Below are 9,860 nucleotides of genomic sequence, written 5' to 3'. Positions count from 1 at the left end.
AAAAATACATGATATTAGCAATAGCATGTTGAGAATCTGAAACACAGTATTCTAACTTCTGAATGTTAAATAATAATCCTTGGGAGGAAAGCAATGCAATATATTTCATAAAGCAATAAAATAATTTTGAAAGACAATAATAATGCTATCAATAAATGTAGGGGAGAAAATTATTATAGTGGTATATAACGCGCTTAACAAAAATATTATTTTGTTTTTTTGTCTTTTGTGATGTTGGAGTTATTAGTCAAACACTTTTAGATTTGTATTTTTTTCTTATTCTAAATTGACATTTAATTTTATACCTAATTCTGTATTCATAATTTTACACTCCTTTTCTTTAAAAAGTGCATCAAATTGAGTAAGCTTCAGGCCAGCCCTTATCTAGGTCTTCATATCTCTCATGATGAGTCAAAATTTCTTGTTTTAAGATTTGACTTTTCAATATGAAGGTACAGTTTTTCTCTCAATTCAGTACAATTTCTCTTTATTAAATCTCACCAAGATTTTTTGATTTTAGTTTTGTTTATTGGGTGTTCTACTTTGTGAATTATTTTTATGGTCTTTGCCCTTCAAGTATTTTATTTTTTTCAATAATTCCCTTCAAATATTTACCTGTATCATATAAGTTTATTATGACATCTCTAATCTTTTCTGTGTCAACTATTGAATTTTTAGAAGTATCTAATGGGTTCCTCCCCACTATTAGCTACTCAGTAACTCCAGAATACGTTAAAAAGTAGTAAACATTTTTGATCTCTTGACTCAGCTGAGAATTATTTCTGTTGTTTTGGTATCTTCTCCAAATTGTAAACAATCTCTTACTTGAGGTGTATCAGTAAAAACTATCAGAATTTCATAGTTTCACTTTTTTCTTTGCCTTGAGAATGGCTTTTAGTCTGGAGAAAGGGTTTAGAAACTTGTCAGGCCAAAATATGCAGTACATTTCTTTCTTCATGTAGTTACCCATGCTCCAAGTGTTTAAAATACATTGCTGTTATTAGTAAGAAATATAACATATTTATGAAATGATTCCATCAAAATTATTTGGATGTTTTCATATATTTACTCTTATTTTTCATGTGTCAGTGTTTATATAAGATTTATTTTCGATGTGTGGATATGTATATAGGAAAATTCAGAGATTAAGCTGTATAAGATCGGATAATTGGCCAATTTGTGAGCATTTACAGTGTTTTTAATAATTTTTATCTTTCAATTAGAAACACACATCAGGCATATCATGCACTCTGTCATCATGTTTTCAGTAGTTATACATGTACTTTATTCTCTTTATCTTACTGAGTAGTTTGTAAGACATTTGTTTAAAATACTTTCTGTAAAACTCAGAGGCAATAAGGTGAGGCTCTGTGTTCACATTCTTGTTGAGTTCTTAGTAGTCTGATTCTTATGCAATTCACCTACTATATTTCTACAAGCAATGTAATTTGGGAAAAAAATCAGGTACTGAAATGTTTATTTTTATAAATGAGCTAAACTTAAACATGATCCGAAGAGTAAGTTCACAGCAAGCATTCATTTCTTTTCCTTCCATGTAATTTGCATGCAAGTCAGTCATTTTCATATATGTTTATAAATACTTTTGATTTGTTCTCCTTCTTACAGTAATTTTAATATACAATTATTTTTACTCTGGTTAATGGATTTTTTAAGTGCCCTGAATTCCATTTCAGAATGATGAAGGGAATTAAATGTTTATGTTACATAGATATTAATATTCAATATTCATCAAACACATGCAAAATAAGCAATTAAGAACATGCAACTGTATCCCATTATGAACATATCCTTGATGCGCCTTCCAAACTTAAATTCCAAATTCTTTCTGCTATTCAGCTAGAAGTTTTGCTAATATTTTCTTAATGGAAAATTGTATTTTCTGAACTGATTAATAACAAAAAAATTTCCATTTTTTGAAATAGCCTATTTCTTGTTAATTTTTTCATCATTCAATTAACTACCCCCCCAGCCTATACCAAGAATTATATAGTAATTATTTTTTAATAGTTAAGAAGTCAGAGTAGGTTTGGGTTATAACCAACATACTGTGGCTTACAACATAATATGGAATAGTGGCTAACCCATGAGTATAGTGAGAATGCTTTTTAAAAGTTATAATGGAATAATCCCTTCGCTAATAATTATTATTGTAGTTTAGCTATTTGGCTATGACAAAGTAATACTAGTTGAACCTCATTTGACAATATATGATGGAAACTTAGTACATAGTGTTGTACGTATTTTCACTTGGTTAAACAACCTTTAGAAGATATGCTCAGTGATTTCATATTTCAACTCTAAATTGTTAGTTTTCAACAGTAGGTTCAATGCATTATTGGCAGATTTTGCGACTTAGGTTTTTTTGTATGCTCATTTTGGTAGGATGTTTTCAACACTCCTATTTTGTTCACTTATCCTCTGTAATTTTAGAAAAATAAATTGCCTTAGTAAGTTTTGTTAGATAATTTCAGTCACTCCATTATTTGAAAGACTTAGTGGTTCACAAAACATTTTTGTTTCTGCATTTCAGATATCCACTTTGTTTGAAATAAAGCCAAAGAGAAACCAAGATATTATTATTATTTTAGTGAGAAGAATTTGAGGCTATAAACTAGATTTCTTAATGCATTCAGTTATTCAACACATGTTTATCAATAGCCTATCACTTTGACACACACATTGGATAGAGCAGTGGACAAATGGATGATGACACACATCCTTGCTATAACAAGGATCATATTTTACAGAGTAAATACAAACACCGTGCGTTGTGAAGATAGAATATTTGCAAAGGGACATTTATTATTAAATCTGCCATTTAGGGAAGAGCTCACTAAAAAAGTTATGGAATAAAAATCTGAGCAACATGAGGGAGTGAGTGATAGAAATCTATGGTAGAAATTTCAGCCAAAAATAAGAGTCAGTTTGAAGAGAAAAATGTTGCAACATGTTGGGGTAATTTGATGAAAGTCACTACAGCTGTACCTGAGAAAGTAAGGCGATGAATAGTAAATGCATTCAAAGAGGTAAGGGGGGACCAGATTGTGTAGGTCTTACAAAATGAAAAGTAGCATAATATACCCCATGGTTTTAAAGGATACTATTGTTACTGGGGTGAAAAGGGACATATAAAGATTAGAATAGCATTAGGGGGATGAGTTAGATGATCAATGAAATAATCCAGACAAGAATGACGATGATTGGATCATGGCTGTGGCAATAGAGAAATTAAGAGTTTGTTGTATTCTGTATATATTTTCAAGTTACAATAGATAGAATTTGCTGAGAGACTGGACATGGGATTCATGAGGAAGACAGGGATTCAAGATGACTCCGAGAATATTATGATAAGAGTAATTGAGATCTGTAAGACTTCAGAAGGTTTTGTTTGAGGTAAATGGTTAGAAACTTGTTTGTTTATGTTAATTTTAAGAGCATCAGGAGGCATCTAAATGGATATATTGGGTAAGCAATGGATATGAACCTAGAGCTCATACATAGAGATCTGAGATGGAGGTATATATTGGGTATTCATCAATTGATAGATGCATTATGTTCTGTGAGACTGAATAAGGTCACAAATGGCCTGAATATCAGTAGAAAAGAAAAGAAAGCCGGCTGGGCGCGGTGGCTCAAGCCTGTAATCCCAGCACTTTGGGAGGCCGAGACGGGCGGATCACGAGGTCAGGAGTTCGAGACCATCCTGGCTAACACGGTGAAACCCCGTCTCTACTAAAAAATATTTAAAAAAAAGCTAGCCGGGCAAGGTGGCTGGCGCCTGTAGTCCCAGCTACTTGGGAGGCTGAGGCAGGAGAATGGCGTAAACCTGGGAGGCGGAGCTTGCAGTGAGCTGAGATCCGGCCACTTCACTCCAGCCTGGGCAACAGCCAGACTCCCTCTCAAAAAAAAAAAAAAAGAAAAGAAAAGAAATCCAAAGACTATATCCTAGTGCACTCTAAATTCAAGAGATTGTTTCGATGAGGAAATGAAGTACGAAGATCCAAAAATATAGCAAGAAAATTAAGCAAGATTGCTGTTTAAGAAGTAAAGTGTATAGAGTCTGAAAGTGTTTCAAAGATGAGTGAGAAATAATGTCAAATGTTGCTGATAGATCAATAATGAATTCATTAGTAATCAAAATGAAGATTACTGGTGCACTTGATTAAAGCATTTTAACATTTGTTTATACCTCATTTCTAAGTGGCAAATTTCCCAAAGCAAATCACATGTTTAAGCCCAGATCCAAAGGGTAAAGAAACTCCACCTTCCAATGAGAAAAAAAAAAATTCAACTTTATACGGCAAAAAGTAGGTACGCAGGAAAAATTATTTTTGCCATTCTTGCAAACAATTTAACATGACCTGAAATCCTATAGACATTAAAAAGTTCATAAAATGACATTGTAGACATAATGCTCAGTATCAGTCATTAGAGAAATGAATATTAAAACCACATGAGATGCCAGTGCATGCCCTCTCAAGTGGGTTAGTACTAAAAAGAAAATGGCAAGTGTTGACAAGAATGTGGAGCATCTGTAACTCTTGGATATTGCTAGGGGAATGTGAAATGGTACAGCCACTTGTGCAAGTAGTTGGTCAATTTCTTGTATGATTAAAGATGTGATTACTGTATAACCCAGAAATTAAATTTACAGGTTTTTAGCCAAGAATAAGGAAAACACATTTATGTAAAACTTCTATGAGAATGTTCGTAGGAGCTTTATTTATAATGATCCAAACTGTAAACAACCCAAATACTCATCACAAATTGTGAGCATATCCAAATTATGAAAGATTAAGCAAATTATGGTATATCCATTCAGTGGAATGGTACTTAGTGATGAAAATCACTTAGTGTATGATACACAATAGAGCACGAGTATCAAATGTATTCTGAAAGTGAAAGAAACCAGACACACAAGATTACATATTTCATGATTTCATTTATTTGAAATTCTCAAAAAGACAAAACCATAACAAAATAAAGAAGATTGGTTGTTTCCTGTAGCCAGTAGGTAGGGCTAGCGGATTGACTGAAAAAACGTACGTTACCAAACTCTTTATGTTACTTATGTTACCAAACGATTTATTCCTCATTTAAAATGACCTTGGTCAAAAATGCATTGCATTGTGGATTTATAATGGGTGAAATTTATTACACAGAAACTGATAATATAACCGATCGAAATAAAATAAAAGATAATAAAGAATGCTATGAACAAGCTTATGTAATAACAATTTGGATAAAGCAGACAAAGTTCATGAAAAAAACACAACTTATCAAAACCAATTCAAAAAATAATAGAAAATGTGGTCATCGGCAAAGCCTAATCCTGTCCTCTCGCTCACCTTCCCGAACAGCATGAGCTTCACCACTTGCTCCACCTTCTCCACCAACTACCGATCCCTGGGCTCTGTCCGGGTGCCCAGCTATGGCACCGGGACAGCCAGCAGCGCAGCCAGCGTCAATGCAGGCGAGGGCTCTGGTTCCCGGATCTCTGTGTCCCGCTCCACCAGCTTCCCAGGTGGCATGGAGTCTGGGGGCCCGGCCCTGGAGATGGCCAGGGGTCTGGCAGGAATGGGGAGGCATCCAGAACAAGAAGGAGACCATGCAAAGCTTGACCGACGGCCTGGCTTCCTACTTGGACAGAGTGAGGAGCCTGGAGACTGAGAACAGGAAGCTGGAGAGCAAAATCCGGGAGCACCTGGAAAAGAAGGGACCTCAGGGCAGAGAATGGAGCCATTACTTCAAGACTGTTCAGGACCTGAGGGCTCAGATCTTCGCAAATACCATAGACAATGTCCGCATTGTAAAGCAAATCAACAATACCGCACCTGCTGCTGATAGCTTTAGAGTCAAGTATGAGACACAGCTGGTCACGCGCCAGTCTGTGGAGAACGACATCCGTGGGCTCCGCAAGGTCATTGATGACACCAATTTCACTCCGCTGCAGCTGGAGACAGAGATCGAGGCTCTCAATGAGGAGCTGCTGTTTATGAAGAAGAACCGTGACGTGGAAATAAAAGGCCTGCAAGCCCAGATTGCAGCTCTAGGTTAACTGTGGAGGCAGATGCCCCCAAATCTCAGGACCTCGCCAAGATCATGGCAGACATCTGGGCCCAATATGACGAGCTGGCTTGCAAGAACCGAGAGGAACTGGACAAGTACTGGTCTATGCAGATTGAGGAGAGCACCACAGTGGTCACCACGCAGTCCCCTAAGGTTGGACCTGCTGAGGTGATGTTCACAGAGCTGAGACGTACAGTCCAGTCCTTGGAGATCGACCTGGACTTGATGAGAAATCTGAAGGCCAGCTTGGAGAACAGCCTGAGGGAGGTGGAGGTCCACTACGCCCTACAGATGGAACAGTTCAACGGGATCCTGCTGCACTTGGAGTCAGAGTTGGCACAGACCCGGGCAGAGGAGTAGCACTAGGCCTAGGAGTACCAGGTTATGCCGAACATCAAGGTCAACCTGGAGGCTGAGATCGCCACCTACCGCCGCCTGCTGGAAAATGGCAAAGACTTCAATCTTGGTGATGCCCTGGACAGCAGAAACTCCATGCAAACCATACAAAACACCACCCTCCTGATCGTGAATGGCAAAGTGGCATCTGAGAGCAACAACACCAAAGTTCTGAGACATTAAGCTGGAGAAGCAGGGTACTCTCTGGGGAGCAGGAGGCCAATGAAAAGTTCAGAGGTCATTGGATGTCAAAAAGAAAAAAAAAAAAAAAAGGAAAGAAATAATAGAAAAATCTTTAATCCTGTAAGAAAATTGAATTCTAAATAACGCTTTCCAAAAACAACAAATTCCAATCTCAGATGGTTTGCAAGTAAATAAGTAAATCTGTACAAATAAGTACGGTAGAAATATCACTAAAATCGCATAAACTCAGAAAGAACTAACAAAGAGGAACACTTGCCAATTCATTTTAGGAGGCCAGAATAATTTTCATATGAATATTTGACCCCCCCAAAAAAAACTGGATAAAAAAGGAAAAATTGCGGAACAATGTTTAAACAATTGCATGATTAAACCAAAGAGTCCCGAACAAGTTATTAGCCATTCAAATCCAATGATATATAAAAACTATACTGCATCATGTATAGATAATACAATGTGTGACAATATCATATAAAAGAAAAATGCAATATACTTGAACATCTACTCATGATTCAATGCAATATGCAACTTAATAACAAGTATTTTTTTCAATAGGTGCAGAAACGTTTTTGATAAAATTCAACAAATGGGAATGATAAAAATTAAGTCTCAGCAAAATAAGCATGGACATGAACATGTTTAATCTGAAAAACCATATCAACAACAAAAACCTGTGCAACTAAAACATAAGTTATTAGAAAAATATTTAATGCTTTTCCTCTAAAATTGTGTAAAAGCCGTATGTGTCCAGTAACAATATTTTTGCTTGTCACAGACCAGAGTCCTAACTAATGCAAGAAGGCAATATAAATAAATAGACTATTAGTGTAAGAAATGCATAAGGCTGACATTTATAAACAGCTAGCATAATTGTTTCACAGAAATCTAAATGATACATTATTAACAAACTAATTTAGAAAATTTGACCTGTACATAATGAATATACAGTAGTCTGCCGCTTATTCATGGGAGATGCTTTCCAAGACCCCCAGCGAATGCCTGAAACTTTGTATAGTACTAAAACCTATATATACAATGCTTTTTCCTATACAAATATACCTATGATAAAGTTTAATGTGTAAGTTAGGAAGAGTACTAGATTAACAACAATAACAATAGAACTCATAATAATACACAACAATTATAACAATATCCCAACATCACTGCCCTTGCACTTTGGGGTCATTATTAAGTAAGATACAGGTTTCTGGAACATAAGCACTGTGATAGTGCAACAGTTAACAGATAACCAAGAAGGCTACTTAAGTGACCATGGGGTGGTGAGTGGCTTCTACAGCATGAATCTGCTGAACACAGAGGGGGATTCACATCCCAGGCAGGAGGGAGCTGGATGACTTGAGAATTCATCACTCTACTCTGAACAGTGTGTAATTTTAAACTTTTGAGTTGTTGGTCTGCAATCTTTCATTTAATATTTTCAGACAATGGTTGCCTGTGGGTTACTGAAAACTACAACCATGAAAAACATAACCATGGATAAGGGGAGACTACTATAGAAATAACTAATTGTTATATTTTTTGAGACTTTTATATTGACAAATTTAATTCCAGGCTGGATTAGAAGTTGTTCGGATTTTGGGCATGTAAACCATCAATTGATGTCCCATATGTTTATAGACTGGAAAAAAAAAGTCAGAAGTTCTGCTGCCCTCTAGGAGTGCAGGTTAACCATCATCCTCTTGGGACAGTCACAGGAAGGGTAATGAGAAACAATACATTTCAGATGGAAAAACAAAGAGTCCCAACAATATTTGTATGGGGTTACTTCTCTCAGAAGTGAATTTGAGCATAATAAAGAAATGTTCTCTTCCTTCAAAACAAGGGCTATCTGGCTTTGGAATTGTTATGAACTAATGACATCTGTCTGCCTCCCTTTCTTTCCCTTTCTGAATGCAGATGCTTACTGTAGTTATCCTTTGTCCTGTTGATGTGCATTGGCTGTGTGTAGGAAAATAATTTCCCTTTTCAGTCCATATTTCTCCATATTTAGATAAACCACATTTGTAACTTCTGTGCAGATGGTCATGAACTCTGACTTTGAGCCTGATGAGCTGATGGCATAAGAATGTGATGGTGCCTTCTTTGGGGGGAGGTAAGGAAAATATATATTTTGCATATGAAAAGGAGGAAAATGAATATTTGTCTCCACGAGTGTGGAAAGTGTTCTATTGCATTCTTTATAATTTTTGACTCCATTTTTTCAGTAATAGAATTATATAATACACTCATTACCATGTGAGATCTTTGCCTCTTTAACTTTGGACTTGGCCACATGACTTGCTTTGTTTAAAGTGACACATTCAAGAAGAAACTTGAAGTTACATTTTGTGATTGAGCTCAGCCCTGCTTTCTTCCTTTTTGCTTTGGTAATTGGCATGTTCACAATAGGGCTGCCCTCTTTCCAGAGATAAAATTCTCTGGGAGCTATGCCAAGCACTACCTACAAAAGCTGCAAGGGCAGCAGTTATAGTTGAACTGCAGATGGTGACATGTGAATTGAGCAAGAAATGACCATAATTGTAACTAGCTAAGCTTTGGGGGTTACTTATTACAAAGCAATGCTGACGAGTACATAAATCTGCCTCACAAAATGAGCCATTAAATATTATCTATTCTAAACTGAGTCAGACACTCTGAGAAACAGTTGAATATCGACAGGGAAAATAAAGCCTCTGGATATCCAGCTTCTTATAATTTACACATATTCATTGAGTTTTAATTTTAACTAAGGAAGCATTCTGGGATATACAAATACAAATGTGATCCATTTCGTGTTTTCAAATAATGTAAAATTTTAATGTGGTGAAAATTCAGAACTATAACTGCTGCAAGATGTGATTTTGTAGTTAAAACAATGGAAGCACAATTCTGGTGTAAGAATACCAGGAAATGAGGAGAAGACTACCTCCAAACTATCAGGTGACTGACTATCAGGTGGTGATCTCATGAAGTAAAGAGGGTTTAGGAAGTGCATGAGAAAAGGTAAGAAATGCTAAATGTGATGCATTTCCTTCTACTCTGTCGACTTAATTCCTTCCTTTGCTTTCTAACATTAAGCTTTACTTCCCTAATTTTTTGTTGTTTGCTTTTGCCTTAGTCAGGAAATTTGTTAGTAAGAAAAAGGAGACTGCTATCAGATGGAAAGAAATACT

The 9,860-nt window shown here is 36.1% G+C and overlaps 1 pseudogene; it reads left to right on the top strand.

Annotated features, from left to right (window-relative positions):
- The first annotated feature begins 5,382 nt into the window (after positions 1-5,382).
- LOC117099366 lies at positions 5,383-6,669 on the top strand (annotated as a pseudogene).
- The last annotated feature ends 3,191 nt before the right edge of the window (positions 6,670-9,860 follow it).

Source organism: Trachypithecus francoisi, unplaced genomic scaffold, assembly GCF_009764315.1.
Source record: "Trachypithecus francoisi isolate TF-2019V2 unplaced genomic scaffold, Tfra_2.0 Lachesis_group16, whole genome shotgun sequence".
Taxonomy (NCBI): Eukaryota; Metazoa; Chordata; class Mammalia; order Primates; family Cercopithecidae; genus Trachypithecus; species Trachypithecus francoisi.
Note: the sequence above shows the minus strand (reverse complement) of the source record. Positions and strands in the feature narration are given on the sequence as shown.